Source organism: Myripristis murdjan, chromosome 6 (genome assembly GCF_902150065.1).
Source record: "Myripristis murdjan chromosome 6, fMyrMur1.1, whole genome shotgun sequence".
Classification (NCBI taxonomy): Eukaryota; Metazoa; Chordata; class Actinopteri; order Holocentriformes; family Holocentridae; genus Myripristis; species Myripristis murdjan.
Genome location: NC_043985.1, coordinates 5,926,117 through 5,942,159, shown reverse-complemented (window position 1 = coordinate 5,942,159; position 16,043 = coordinate 5,926,117). Strand labels below are relative to the sequence as shown.

The window sequence follows — 16,043 nt, the reverse complement described above, 5'->3', positions numbered from 1 at the left end:
GGGAGAGTGGCAGCGAGAAATACGGCAGGAAATTAAGTCAAGATCGTTTGACGACCACCAGCTATGATTTTATGCCGGAGCTCCCGCAACATTCAATCTTGCAGATACACCTCAGAATACATAAACCACACATCAAAATGCAGGAGATAACTTGAATGATCGGCTGCTTTTTTTTTTTTATAAAAAATGTTTGTTCATGACACTGACCAGTCAGACTTCTAAAATATTTTGCCCTTAGAACAGCAGTCTCTTTGTGAGACAAACTGAAAACAACGAGCATTCAACTCATCCTGACTGAGCAGAAATATCAGTCATATTCCACACATTTCCTCACTCACATATGTTTTTTTTTTTTCTGTGTCCTAGTTTCAACCAATATTTGTGAACATGAGCAACTCTCTCCCTAAGCTCCCTAACCAAAGAACCAAGGCTCTAATCTGTGATGTCATCAAAAAGCACAGCCTAAAGCTCTTACATTGACTATGGATTGGAGACTGAGCATTTGTTTGAGCTTTTAATCCCAAATGAGCTGTTTTTTTTTTGTTTTTTTTCATATTTTAATAAAGGTTCTAAGCCAGAAATTGTATCCATATTTCTAGAAAATTCTCCTTGGTGCTCTAAGGAGGCAATCAGAATGCAAACAGCACAATTCAAGAGCAGTAGCCAGCAAGCACACTAAGTGGCAATTGCTGCTAGGGGACTATGGAAAACCCAGCAAAATGCGGGATATTACACCGAGTTCAATTTCAAATGTTATTCTCAGTGCTGCAAAGACTATGTGCAAAACCACTGCCACTTCAATTTGTAAATGTGATTGCCACACAAAGAATATCCCTTTTTAATAAATAAGTAAATACATAATATAAATACATAAATAAATCTCTCTTCACCCTCTGTCCTCCTTCTGGGTCTGCTTCAGGGTGAGCCAGAAATATTGAATGGATATGATGCTGTCCTAGGTCATTGGAAAAACATCAGATTTCAAATTAATTTCACACTGGAAATGGTATAAAAAATAAAAAAAATCACAGCCATAGTCATTTAATTAATTAAAAAAACAAAAAAAAAACACTAACATAGCCTTCCTGGACACTACATGGATATTCTGACAACACAACAGCATCAGTTCTACTTCTCCTCTCCCACTGCCACTCCCTTCTCCCCCTCTTCCCATCTATCAGTGCTTGGCTCTGGCCGCTGTGTATCAGGTTTGGACATGGGCTAATCGTGCGTCCCAGATGCTCAGTAGGGCTCCAGCAATCTGAGGGCGGCACATTACCCCAGACATACTGTAGTCTGGCACAGTAGCCTGAATGCCACGTCCACAGAGAGAGGGAGAGTGAGAAAAACTGTTGGCGGCAGGCCTGTTGTCTGCATTCAGCAGGTCTTTGGGTCTGTGAAATCATTTTGCACCACAAATGATGTCCATTCGCACGCTGCATTCCATCCAAGATCAAGTTTCTTTTGAATAGCATGAGGGAGTGTGCATGTGGACAGGTCGTGTATAACGTGGCTGCTATAGAATAAGTATAGCATCTCCCCCTGGAGCAATGGTAAAGATAGTTTCCTGCCTGTGCCTCTGTCGCCACAGAAGAGACCCAGGTAAAGCTTTCAATTTGGACATGACTTTGCTCTAAAAACACAGACGTGTAGAAGGAGAACGGCATGAAAGTTTGATGAAGTAGGTCATGAAATATAAAAGCGCTGATAAAGTGGATGTTAATAGGTTGCCTATGGGTGGACCAAGCCTGTAAGTGAGGAAAAAGTCCCTCCTGCAGAAACGACTCAGAAAAAAATGGAACATGTGCAGAGCACAGTAAAATGCTGAAGCTGTTCAAAGCGATATAAGTCTGTATCTGTACAAGCTGCACAGAAAGCAACAGATGCAATAATAAAACAGCTGCACAATAATGGACAGTCATTATCCATTCACCTCCTCAAGTTTAATTATTCATTAAAGAGTTTTAATTTCAATAAAGTGCTCCAAATTCACATTAAAGTTTTCTACACACTGAAAATGCCAACAGTCATAGATGTACAAATACTTTAACTGCAAAGAGACTGGTCAGTATTCAACCTAAAAAGAGCTTGGTGAAGACCTGCCGGAGATTATTATTAGAAATGATTATAAGTCAGCATTAAGCCCACATGAAATGAGTACTGTGCATTTGTGCATTTGTCCAAATTTAGGCTTACATCACATTTAATGCTGGCACTATCCATGGTTCCTAGGACACATCCAGCGTTAAACAAATTAACACTGTTAAAAAAAAAAAAAAGAAAAAAGAAAAAGAAAAAAATTCACCTAAGTGTCATGTGGCTTCTGTAAGACAAAAAAAAAATGTAATTCACAAAGCACCTGTGAGAAAGGAAAAAAACAGAAAAAACACATTTTGGGCAGCTCAGACTTCCTGGCTGATTCAGATTCAGGAGATTGCTGATTGATTGAGTCAATCTGTTGTGTGACCTCTTAATCCTGTTAACCGTGAGTCTTTCTTTTCCTTGCTAGTATGAACACAAACACCCCTTCACGCCTTTTGTTCCCATTTGGAATTGCGTCCCATCTGGTCACTGCCTTACAATCCCTTTCCTTACCCTTTGATCACTGCCTATTTACATCCTGTCTGTTGTTACTGTATAAAGGTGTTTCCCTGACTTTACTCCTGGTCAGCTCACCGGCTCAGATCCTCTCTGTGGCAGTCAGTTCACCAGTGTGCCGGCATACTTCAATAAACTCACATCACTACAGCACACTTCTAGACTGAACTGTAATGGTTTTTCTTCAGTACTTGCAAAGGGTGAAATGCACTGCCAAGCAAATAGCGTCAAGGTGCACCTTTGCTATTTGCACGTATTTGAATGAAATAATATGTACACATCTGGCACAAAATAGGCCCCTTTCTATGCAAATGAGGCTCATTGCAAGAAACAGCCCAATTCACAAAGACTAGCACTAAGCACTATAACACTAGCACTATAACCGTGCGCAGCTAGAGTGAAATTATTAATGTAATCAGAGAGTTGGTGGTAACTGAAGTGCATTTATAAGGGCAATGACGCCCAGACTTTCCAGGGTTCATGGCTGCAGTGATTATAGACGTGTTTGAGAGTGGATATTATGAAGGCCAATATCACTTTTGGATTTTCTTTTTAATTAAAACCAAAATTATTGTCAGAAACAGGTTGCTGGGTCAAACTATTCTTGCAATACTTGACATGAAGGATGACATTGAGCCTGCCACCCTAAGATGCCATGTAATATCTGGCATTGTCCTGCCTACTGTGTTTTTGGTGCAAAGACAACATTTATACTTCATGGTGCTATCAGTGGCCGCAATCCATTCTTTGTGAATTTGCCGCAGAGTTTCGCGATTTGCATTGCGTTTATGGGGCCATTCAACTGTTTGATGTTGTGTTTTTTTATTTATTGTATTCTTTGGCTGGCTAGACAAAAGTGAATCCAGTTCAACAGAAAACAAAATCTATCTAATTATCTAAGACAGAAACCTTAACTGTCTGGTTTCAATATCAACCCCTAAAATAAATGGCCAAAGGTGTTCATTGTAGACTCAACAATTTGCAGCGATGTTAAGCAGAGGAGGGAGGGCACACTTCATTCTCCCATTAAATGTACTGCAGCCACGCTGTTGCGCTGCAGCTGCTGTCTGTGTGCATCACACGTTTGACAAGTTTAGAGAACAAGGAATCATGCCCTAAAATCCTGAAACGCTGCAACTCACCAGGCACCATTTCTGGAATTTCCCTCTAACTTAAACCCTGAAGGCGACAATTAATCATCAAATGGAGAAGAAGAATGCCTCAACCTCCTATAATGAATATTTTTATCTCAAGTAGGCTCAAGGGAACGCTCAGAAGTTTGGGTTAGGTTGTGTCCGCCCTGCCATTGGGACAACCTTGTCTATGTGGCCGGATCACACTTGACCTGCCTCCATATGGCTTTAACTTGGCATGCTGTAACTCCTCCCAACCAAGGGAGAGGGACCCACATTTCAACCTGAAGCCATACCACCCGTATGGGCTCTGCTGCTTTGCTGTTGGCTCAGCTGGTTTAGCCCGGCGACACCACTGCACTGAACCAAGGCTGATATATTTTTCCTACTATAACTTTCAGTGACAACAGCTATTTCAAGGTTGGTATGGCTTCTTCTGTTTTTCCTTCCATTAAATGCGTGTGTCTGAGGCAACAACCGGTGTCAGGATGAGGCAATCAAGTCGCAATGACAGCTGATTGACAGCCACGCTCAGTGAATTCGCATTTCTGTCTGAGAAGTGCTTGTTTTTCCGTAGATGTCTTAATTCACAAAAAGGTCAAGTGCATGTGATGAACTAGATGATTTATATAAGAGGTAATTATGGAAATTATTTCTTGCTGTGCAGTAAGTTGTACTTTATGTGCAACAAAGGGTGCGAACAATCTCGTAAGGACACGATCATAGGGGTGGTTGTTGATAGCATAGTATTCACTCCTTTCTGACTGCACAATGTATTTTCAGCATATCAGCATCCAAACCCGCCTATCACCGGCTTCAAAATTCAAGTCAGCATATGACAATGTCCAGCTTTTTTTTCTCTTTTGTCTCGGTTTCAAACTGTAACATTCAAACCAGGGTGCCAAGCTGCTTCCCGGTTAGGTCACAGGGACTGTGCCTGGTTGCCATTTAGTTTGAATGGTGTCTTTTGCAAACTGTGCACCTTGTGTTCGGTGCATGTGCTTTATTGCCCCAGTGCTCCAAGTTGAGCATCTCTCTGCTTCAGCTACATCGTGCATATCGACAAGGTCACACAGAGGCCGTGCTAACATGAGAGCGAGGCAAAACGAGATTTGTTCGCGTGCCTGCGCAAAGTAGAAGGTACCGCAGGGGTTGCTCTCCACAGATCGGCCCCCTTCACACACACACACACAGCACAAGTGCAATGAGGTGAAATGAGTTTTTTTCATGTTTGTTGCTTCTAGTGTGGGCTGTGATATATTTGACGATACAGAGAAGAAATCTGTTTATCTTCGGAGTTTATCATCTGCACGGGAACGATCATAGAAAGTTGGGTGATGGGACACGGTTAAAAAAAAAAATGCTTGTTCCCGTGCTTCCATGCTTGATTCTCTCCACCCCTGAGTGGTAAACATTCTGCTCCTGGTCATAGGCATGACTTCACCAGTCAGAGTTCACCAGAGTTGAACTCCAGGTGAAGCTGCAGAGTGATTTCATCTCGCCGCCTGCTCCCAACTGCCCTGACCCCACTGATCGGGGTGATCTCACTGAAATGAATTTAAGTTGCAGCAAAATGTCGCTCTCATTTATCCCGGTGAGATCATGGCCACTGTAAAAAGAAGCACTTGTAGCAATGTATACATTCTCCTAGTGAATAACCTTTAATTACATTCTCAGGAAGGCATGGGCTTTAAATCCTTTTTTTCTTTCAGTAACTTAAGTCCATGAATACTGGATGTCCCTGGCTGAGACAGTCCGTCACTGACACCCCATTGTTGTGAACAATGTGAGAAAATCCTGGTACAGCTGGAGGCAACTGTATTTGGCTGGCTAACTGGGTACACAAGAAGTTATAAATTCATGCAATTTACTGTTTGGTGCATGTGTTTGCTTGTATGTGCAGGGATATATTCAGGTATGGATGACAAAATTTGATATTTATTCAGAAGCAGATAGTAAACCATTTTTCATTTTACTATCTTGAGCTGCTGTTGTACCTGGATTAGCAATCTGGAGGGACTGTTGAAGGCAAAGCCAAGCCAAACTAGGCCAAAAAAAAAAGTAATCCTGATTTTAAACTTTTCACAATTCACAATTTTATTCTAGATTTTTCTACTACGATTACTAATGATAGAAGTTTTTGTGGGTACATGTGACTAGTGATTTGAACATCTGTTTCAGGGCATGCAGGCTCTGTGTACTTTTGGGGCTTGTTTGAGCTGTTGTAACATTTTACATTTAACATACACAGTCAAAATCTCAATTTTAAGATTCAGTGTTATTTTTTGTTTTTTTCATTGATTTAATTTGAGTGAATCATTTTAATTGATTCATCACGCAGCCCTAAGACAAACACTACTACAGTCCAAACTGAAAAGCTCCTACAGAGGTTCAGAGCTGGGAGCCGGAACAAGATAAAAAGCCTGCATTCCACGGAGCCGGGGGGAGACGCTCCCTGTTCCCCGGACCCAACAACTACTGCTAAGCTCTACTTTTCTGCAGCGAGGTGACTGAACTGCAGAAGGGCTGTTTAGCGGGCTATTAATAGAGGTGATCAGAACAACAGACGGTAGACAATATGGCCTCTGCCCCACGCTCAATGTGGTGGAATTTCGTGCTGCTGCAGAAACACACACACACACACACATGCCAGGAACATGAAACTGTTTAGTTTCCGCGATTCGAGCTGCAGTGGCGGCCCAGCTTCGACTACGTTTGCCTAATCTTTTTATTTCAACAGTGCTGTCTATGTAGCAGTGAACAGGACTCCCCGTGCACAGCCAGGATTTGCAATGAGGCGCTGGTCGGTCGCAGGAACATCTCAGTGAAAATAATAATTAACCACTCCACGCTGCAAACAATATGTGTTCTCTCTATGTGCTATATATGTGTTTTACTCAGGGTTCACTAGCTACCACTAATTAGAGAGAGGCGAGGCAATGAGAATAATATTAATACCTCTTACGACCTATGAGCTCTTGCTCTCTAGTCTCAAAATGCAAAATGTGAGTCAAACCAAACAAAATCTTTAAAAAAATTTCACCAAGTAGAGTACATGTGAAGACATCTGTGTGTCCAATCCTAATCTCATTTACAGAAAGTAATTCTGTCAATACATCTCCAAAAATTTTTTTCTAGACTTAAAGTGCTTAGAAATTAGTCAGTTACTCCTGTAAGTGTTTCAATATTTCAGTGCTTCCAGTGAAACCCACAGAAATTAAAATCTAATAGTATTAGTGTTATTCTGACTTCAAAATAAAGGACGCACAGGATGCCGTGCAGTGTAATATGCGAACCCACTCTGAGCAGAGAGATTCTGAGAGATGAATAACATGTTTGTGTTTCTCTTGTGAGAGTGACAAGAGAAAGGCGGAACTTGAAAAGAGGCAGGGAGTGCTAATGAGCCTTATTTTAAGAACACAACGCAGCCATGAATATTTAACAGCTTGTCTCCTTGATGAACCACCAAAATAAAAAGTGTGATGAATTCAGTGTTCTGAGTGAAAAATGGTTCGTGTAAAGCCGTCGGTGCCCTTGCCGAAATGCTTCTGTGGCGATACTTTTGTACAGTTGTTACAGTTGTTATGAAACAAAACCTCTGTATTTTTGTAACATTTGTAAGGGTGAAAAATTGTATTTGCATGCCTCTACACAGATGTCTGTGCGCCAAGCGGCAGGAAAATCCGACGTGCTCACACTTGGCATCCTGATTGCCCCGTGAACATGACAGGATGCATGTAATCTATATATTAGCCAAATGAATTTGCTGTGAGACAAAGCAGACTGAAACACATACATGCACACGCCTCCAAACCTTTTGTGCACTTAAGTTCAATTAATTAATTCAACCTCCAACTCAGTGACCACTTTGACTTTTCCATCATTGCCAATGGCACATCATTATCCATGAACAATAGTGGGTGACCACATAAACTTGCTAAACACGTATAAGGAGGACAACTTTCAAGGTAGTCGGATAGGGATCCAGCGAGGTCGGGAGTCCCATGCTCCAACTACGTTGCTAGGCAACAGCAAGGGCATTGCTTCTTTCCAGGAAGAGAACTTCACTGTCCAAAATAAATAAAGGTAGAAATAACACACCATGAACTTCTTGAGCGGGGTTAAGTTGCTGAGAATAACACCCAGCAAACACCAAGTGCTCCGACTTGGAAGGGCAAAGCTCTGTTTTCATTGGGTAATTAGATCTTCCACTTTTCAGTCACAACAACAACAACAACAACACACTGTGCTCTTCAGAGGATTTACTAAATGAAAACAACAAAATGTTTTGATTAATAACTTTAAAAACGGTTGCATTAACTAATTGCAGTAGCTAATAGGGCTGAGTGATATGGCAAATAAAACATAATGCAATTATTTTGAGAGATTTTTCCATTTTCAGTGAAACATAAACTATTAAAATGGTGATGTCATTTTCACTGGGGGCTTTACCGAACAAAGATGTTTTGTTATGCCTGGATAATGTGATTTGTAGGCCAGGACATCTCTTTCATGCATTACGCCTTATCAAAAAATTGCACCTGCAATTCAGATATTGTTCTTTGCCACACTGCAATTTGGATAACATTTCGATTAGGCTAATTATTGAGCCCCGGTAACTAATTATCTTCAAATTACAAACTTCGTATGATGCGAGGAAACGATAGCACTCTGGTTGCTTCACTGCTAGAAGGAGATTCTACAAAGGCGGCTGCAATTTATGTGCTGCAGGAGAGCTGTGTCCATCTTATTCGTGAAATACTTATAATCTGGAGAAGAAAATGTGAACAAACACACTCAGAACAGATCAAAAGGCTACTAACAACAGCAACAAAGACTCTTTATCAAAGAAGGCTGGCTTTATCTCATTAAAGCAGGCGAGAAAAACACTCCAGTTCTAAAGGGAAATGAAACAGTTTTGCCCATATTTGCTTTGTTATTTAGCTAGAACAGCTCAAATTAATTACTCTCATCTCCCTCACTCTATTCATTATTCTAGCTGTAAACACATTAGTCAAATGAAATGTCTCTGAGCACACCTGGCTTTCTTATCTTTCTGTGCTGGAGACGACGGGGTGGTTCAGCTTTCCAACGCGCTGCAAGCAGAGTATTAAAGAAACCCGGTGCCATTTATGGGATATGGTACCTGCCGCCTTCTCTACCGATAGCTGCCTCCAAGGAAGCCTTAATGCATGAGATTTGTCAGTGTCAATTTCCCAGCTAATCTCTCTGGTCCACCTCGGTGCTCGCCTCTGCCGCCCATTCATTCTGCTGCTCTGTCTCTAGCTTCTTACACTGTCCCACGAAAGGATCCAAAGGCAACCCGGCGGCCGAGGCATGGGAAACAGATTTGCGGTAGCCTTTGCTGCGTCATGACCCCAGATGTACAACAAGCACAGCTGATACGCGCCCCAGTAAAACCAAACTCGCGTCACTGGAACCTATTTCCACCTCTGGTCAACGACGCGGCAGCTCCGTCAGCCCATCATCCACCAGTAGTTCTTGAAAAAAAAAAAAAAAAAAAATGATGTGATAAGCATCCGCATGATTATGTATTCTGAAACACAAAGCCCCTTGGTTGTTTACAAATTCATGCACTTAAAATAGAACACCGTCTTAAGAGCAGCAAGCCTGACATGAAAGCAGGGGATTCCCAGCGAGTTGCGAGGACAGGGGTGTGTAGCCGTGCACATCAGTCACACTTCAAATGTAGCGCGTTATGCCGCTTTAAAGTGATGACAAGGCTAGAGCGCGGTTATTTGGCTGTATTCACTCAAATTAAAATTTCCAGTACAGTGATGAATACAGTAAAAAAACAATATTTGGTTGAGCTTCTGCATGCATAATCAACACATAAATAGAATTATCCTGATTTATGCGATACTTGTGTCGCAGTGGAATGATGCTGGGGTAACGTGCTCTCTCGTTTAAAATAAATGAATTTTCCATTGGGGTGCGATGCTTTCACTGCGGGTCTGGATTAAGCGGCACTTTACCATGTCCAGCCACAGTTAGGATTAGTTACTTAGACTCATGAGATAAGGCAGGGGGCTAACCCAAGATTCAGTGGAGAAATAAGAGGTTCTTCTTGTTCAAAATAAATCACACTGGCCACTGAATAACTACCCTGTTATTTTAATAGCAACAATGACCAGTATTACTCAAGATTGGAGGGAGTAGATAGATATTCCAGCACAGACTAGGATTTGACAGGCAGCGGGCTGTAATTTGCCTTGGGTTTTGCAATGGGCAAAACACAGAGCTGGGCAACAATAAAGCAGTCGGTGGTTTGTGCTCATTACTGTTGGATGCTGGCACACTGACTGGAAAGCCCCTTGGCCAATGACATTAGGAGATTGCAGTTAATTGTAATTAACTGCAATCATTATACGTTTTAATGTATAATGATCCCGCAAAATGCTAAATGAAGAGGTTGACTTGCTGTACACTCCACTCATGATTTAAAGAACACTCAGACTTAAGCTGTGGAAATTGTAACAGTGAGATGTGAAATTACTGCTGTTGGAAATGGACAGTTTTAATATTTTAGCATCCATTTAAGTGTAACCTGTGTGTTGTGGGAATAGCTTGATTTGATTTGCCAAATTGCTCCTGAACATCTATTTGGTCTTTAGTTGGTAATACGTTGTTGTGGTGGAAGTTTAAGATATGGTTTTTAAGACACAGTGTGCAGTCTAGGACAGTTCCTAATGTGTTGGTATTAACATGTCCACACATCTTTGGGTTAACCTACCTTACAGTTCCTGTTAATAACCTTAACCCTTTATAGGGCACTCATTGAAATACTTTGAAATTCAAAAAAACAACCCTAGACTGTTATTAGAGAACATGACAGGACTTTATTACGTCTATAAAATTCTTCTAAAATTTTCATTTTGTAATAGAAAATCAAAGCCATTGAGATTGGTCAAATGCCACAATCATGTGACCTGGGATGTAGAGCGATCTTTGCTGATTGGCTGGGTGAAGACCGAATTATTATTGAACTAACTGAGACAGGGGATGGGCCTGATATGTAAAATTTCTGACATTACCAAAAATAGTCACTTGCCCTATAAAGGGTTAACACACTAGTTATGTCAAAAAGAACCCATAGTGTGTTCTCCCACAACACACTCACTGGACTTGAAGAATTTGACACCATTTGAATCATTTTAAACACATCCTTTCAAAGAGTTTAGGTTTTCAAAGGATAGATGTGGGCATTTTCATCCTTATTTTTCTCGGATTTTTTTTTTTTTTTTTTTTTTTTGCGACATGACAGTTGATTGTGCTCAAAATTTCACCCCCTACTGAATCGAGCCTTACACAACACCAGCTCACCGGGAGTGTGGCTGTCCGACACACACCCAGAGGGACAAAGCAAGCCCCAGCAGCCGAACAAGAGTGCCAACCTTTCGGTCAGCGACCTTCATCAAACCGAGAAACGTTTTCATGCTTTAACGAAGGTCACTGACCGAAAGGTTGTCAGTCTCGTGAATAAATTATGTGAAACTTGCAGAGGAGATAGTGTGCAGAAACCTTTTTTTTTTAATTATTATTGAAAGGCAGTGGATAATCAGAAATCAGATGTAGGCAGGTCCCACCGCAGTGTGGGTGGCATTGTGTTGAAAGGACGTGTTTTAATTGCTTTTTGGATTCCACTGTTGGACTGCCTCGCCCCTCTGGGTCTGCACCGAAGAGCCACATTCCCTGTGAGCTGGAGGCACACAAAGCTCTACAGTGAAAGTTCTGAACACAGTACATCAGCATGATAGAATAAGTCTCAGGGTGAAAATAAAAAACAGATATCTAACATACATGAAATGGATAATTGAGTCTGTGGTGTCTGTAATTTATTTCGGCCAAACAGATTCCTTTGAGATTTTAAATTTAGTATTTTTGGACTAATTTATTGCTGTGACACATTATAGTGCTAGAAAAAATTTCAGCTGTTACTGTTACATTAATAATCTATTTTGTGGTTTCTGGTATGGCACATTCATTTTTGGAGTCCTTGAAAACAATTCCCCAGTAAGGTCCTGCATCAAAGAGGTGTGTGGGTGGGTAGAGGCAAAGAGACACCTCTAGAAGCGACTCAGGGCTTGTTATTTGACACTGACATATTCAGTGAAACCTTACATATGCTTCCTTTAATAATTAATGAATATGGGATAAACTATTGAGGGCAGAGATTGGTTTGAGAACAGGAGTAGACGCCAGTTGAAATCTCAGACAAGTTGGGACAATTCAGGTGGGGGAGGGTGAATAAGAAACGCTATCCCTTCCCTCAGCATCTACAGACGAGGTGCCCTTGAGCAAGGCAACTCTATGTCTAGGCTATGTCTAGCTCTGCAGTGCGAACAGCAGAGGATTTATTCTTCTCTCTTGAATGTGAGCAACAGCAGCTGACCCAAGTTCCCCTTGGAGATCAGAAAAGTATTTCTGATTCTGATTTTTGGAGACTGTGGCTGCAGTGGTGGGACAGGTGTGAACGTGAGCGAGCAGGGCACTGCCACAAAAAGAGCGAGAACCTCTTCCCTCGAGGTGTGTGTGTGTGTGTGTGTGTGTGTGCGTGTGTGTGCGTGTTAATTCTCACCTTAACATTAATTGTTGATTTGGCTGCATTCCATTCAGATCTGTTGGAACTTGGCCTTCCTATGTCCAGGCCCACTTCAAAATGTCAGCTACAAAACACAAACATGACACCAAGTCAGGCAACATATCAAGCCAAAAACCAGATCTATCATCAGTAATGAGTTATTTTATCTTATGAAATCAAATTAATGTGTTTTTGATCAATAAATCAGGAAATAAGGTGATACATGCGCATTAAAGCCCTTTATACCATCGTCTGGGTGAATACTCTTTTCTGATTGGCTGGCAGGTGTGCGTTAAAACCATGTATTGCACACATAGTTGGGCTCAGGTTCCATCACCGCTTCGAACTAACTTGTAACCATAGTAACATTAAAAAGCATAGCTGTCAAAAAGTTTACTTGTCAATCAGCTGAGTTATCAACTTGTCAAACTAACATCCAGGAAGCGGAACTACACACGCCCACTCGTTGATTATCCCTTACTTCACACACACCTTGGAGTGGATTATCCAACTGCTGCCGTGACCACTTGCCAACAATAAAAATCAGGGAGGGATACTTAAAGGAGCGATTTGCTCTGAAGGTAAAAATAAAAATGCCTGTACTGTTTTAAGACAGGTCAGGCAGCCGAGCAAAGGACTCCGACTCATATTTCTTGAGGTAGAACTGATTCTAAATTGAGTCCAGCGCCAGGGGTTGAAGCTAAAATATCTGGCAAGCTAGAAATGGTTTCAGGAGAGTGAATCTTAAGAAGGCCGCACACATTATTACATGTTCCATATACGTATGTGATACTGTATATGGCATGTGTATTGTGATGGTAAGTCGTTTTGTTGTTTTTGCACTCTCACAGGAACAAAATAAATGCCTAACAACACAAGTGGACTTGGAAAGCAAACCAATTACAAACTAATTTAAAATAAACCCTTTTCCTGCTTCTGGAGTTTGGAGTGAATGCAGCTGCGGTCAATTCCAGTTCCATTTATTTTACAATCAATTCTCATAATCGACATGATGGAATCGAGAATTGACTCTTCTGGAGACGACTGCCCACCCACTTGCTACCAGCTTGTTCAGCTAACAGTCTTCAGCTTCAGCACTGGCATTGCAGATATTGTTGATTGGCCAACCTTAAGCAAATATGTCACATCTTTGCATAAAAATGGCTGGGCTAGCCCAGTGTTAGTATTAATTTTACACTAATGTTACTTGCTGGAGAGTAATCATAATAGTTTTTAAGCAATCTGTATTTTAACACAGAGCAAGATGTAGCTCGCTTAACTCTAAAGTTTCAGATTGTTGCATTGGTTACAAGTATTGAATGCACACCCTCCAGCCAATCAGAAAGGAGTATTTTCTCATGCACATTGTTCAGAATACCAATGTATAGGCACATACTGTACACATACTGTACATCTGGTGCATCCAATCCAGCTTAATGAAATTGTGACTCCCCTTCCATTTAAATGTTAAATCAGAGAAATGCATTAATCAGAAGTTATGAAGTATTAAAATGTACTTAAAGGTTAAAGCCTGTGGAGAAAATGCAGATTCCATTCTTCACATTTGAATGTCAGACGTATTGCATTACAATATAACAAAGCATCATGATTCAGCTGGGTTGTTGGACACCACTGAAATGAAGTTTTGATGGCCATTATTCTTATCTTCTTATTCTTATATGGGGTTATTAAAATATATTGCTGCACAGAACTTGTCAATCCAACACTTTGAGCTCAGGACAAATTATGAGGGCTCATGAGGGCTGTCATTAGGAATGTAATCTCACATTAGAAATTAATGTATTGTCGTGTGATAAAAAAATGACATCTTAAAAAAAAAAAAAAAGATTCCAACCACGTTCTAGGTACTAATTTTTAAATTTTACTTTGTGTGGCACATTGATTTATTTCCCATTATGCACAAGGTCATAAATTCCCTGCACATGACATTATGGCTCTTTCGAGGCCGTCTGGGGAGGAATTATCGCACTCGATGATGGTGATGAGTTAAACCCATAGAACAGATGCACGCCTGATGTTAAATTCAAAGCACAATGAAACATTTCACTTCAAAGCACAAGGTAGTCTCTGGAGGCAAAATGCAAAAGGAGCACGGCTTGGGCTGCCACTGGTTCTCTGGAGCTCCGGGCATCGTTCAATAATCAAGAGGGATCAATAAAATAGAGATATCACCTATCTATTGATAGCACTTGTCTCATGTCCACCCTGAGCCGATCATAAGAGTCATGTCGGACTGCAGTCTCGGAACCCAACAGCTATCATCTGATTGGCCGTTGTCTATCAGTAATTTATTAATTTTTGTGGGCGTTTTCAGCCCATACAATTTTCTGGCAAAGGGTTCCGCCTCTTTCACGTTTACTTTCATAAAACCACTTGGACTACAAAAGGATACAATGGAAATGGAAACCAGAATGCTTCCGATATCAAAATCTTGTCTCTGACCTTCAGATTATATCTATAGTTATGTTCCTGTGTATCTATATATCTATTTCTATATCTATAAATATAGATGGATATAATCCATTTATAGGGGTTATGTGGGGCTGTAAGCCTATGAGTTTTATATTGAATTGAATTGAATTGAAACCTTTATTTATTCTCGGAAGACAGTTGAGGTTTCCCTCTTTTACAATGCCGCCGAGATACACTTTAAAATACATCAACAACAAATAGGATATACCTCATACATTATAATGACAGGAAATACTACTGTCATGTGAAAAAATCCTAACATTGGTGTTTTTTGTTTTCCTATTTTCAGTTAAACAAAGGGCTTTTATTCTGAAATCTTTTCAAACGCCCCCCTGTATCAGTCCTATGAAAGCTGACATTTCACCCAGTGGCACTGACATGTAATTCATGTGTGCTCTGTGATTGTCAGTTCCACATCAGCGGTGAACAGTGCACCCCCCCCCCCAAAGCCAGAATAAAGACTCAAACCTGCGGTGTCATCACGTACAAGGGGAGGGGCCGGGACCAGCCAAATGTGCTGAATGCGCTGTTCAGAGGGGCTGATATTAAAATGATGAATTTCCAAATGTTTACAGCAATTAGAGTGCATGTGTTACACCATTATGTATTTCACATTTATTTCCCATTATTGAGAAGACCATAAAAACAATGCAGTTTTGTGGTGTACATTATCATATTATTACTGCTATGTTACTATTTTAATATGCAAAACAACTGCTTTCCCGTGAAGTCTTGAGCTCTTTCCTGGTACATTAGTGGATGTTGTGAGGGGCATCCTGAGCAGCCTCCAAACCACTGGAACAATACAAGTGGACTGCAATAATAAACCAAAAAACAGCTGACCCTGGAGAGCTGTTTGTGTAACCCATCATAGTAAACCAACAGTAAAAAGCCATCGTAACGTCAAGGCTCCACCATACTGGCTCTAAGCTACTGTGAACTGCATGTAATTCACAATATTTGGAAAGCCACAGACATCAGAGAAAAGCCCTGGATGCAGTCGCCTTCCAAAGTATTTTTCATACAGTGTATAAATTAACATTTTGCTTGGAAAGGTCATCTTTGCCTTTTCAATCAGTGGAGTTTTTGACTTTTCGTATTAAATACATTGCAAAGGTCTGTGGAAAATATTGGATAAGCATTTCTTTTTGGAAACTTTTGTTTTTCATGAGTGTTTTTTCTTTCACAATTATATACACGGTTGCAACATCCTAAAT

General features: G+C 40.8%; 1 protein-coding gene across 3 annotated transcripts in view; it reads right to left on the bottom strand.

Moving 5' to 3' along the window:
• LOC115361204 (alpha-1,3-mannosyl-glycoprotein 4-beta-N-acetylglucosaminyltransferase C-like) overlaps positions 1-16,043 on the bottom strand; it is a 109,683-nt gene that overhangs the window by 74,823 nt on the left and 18,817 nt on the right. For all 3 annotated transcript variants that reach the window (XM_030054558.1, XM_030054559.1, XM_030054560.1), the window contains one exon: positions 12,331-12,418. The gene's annotated coding sequence lies outside the window, so the exon portion shown is untranslated. The remainder of the gene's footprint in view (positions 1-12,330; positions 12,419-16,043) is intronic.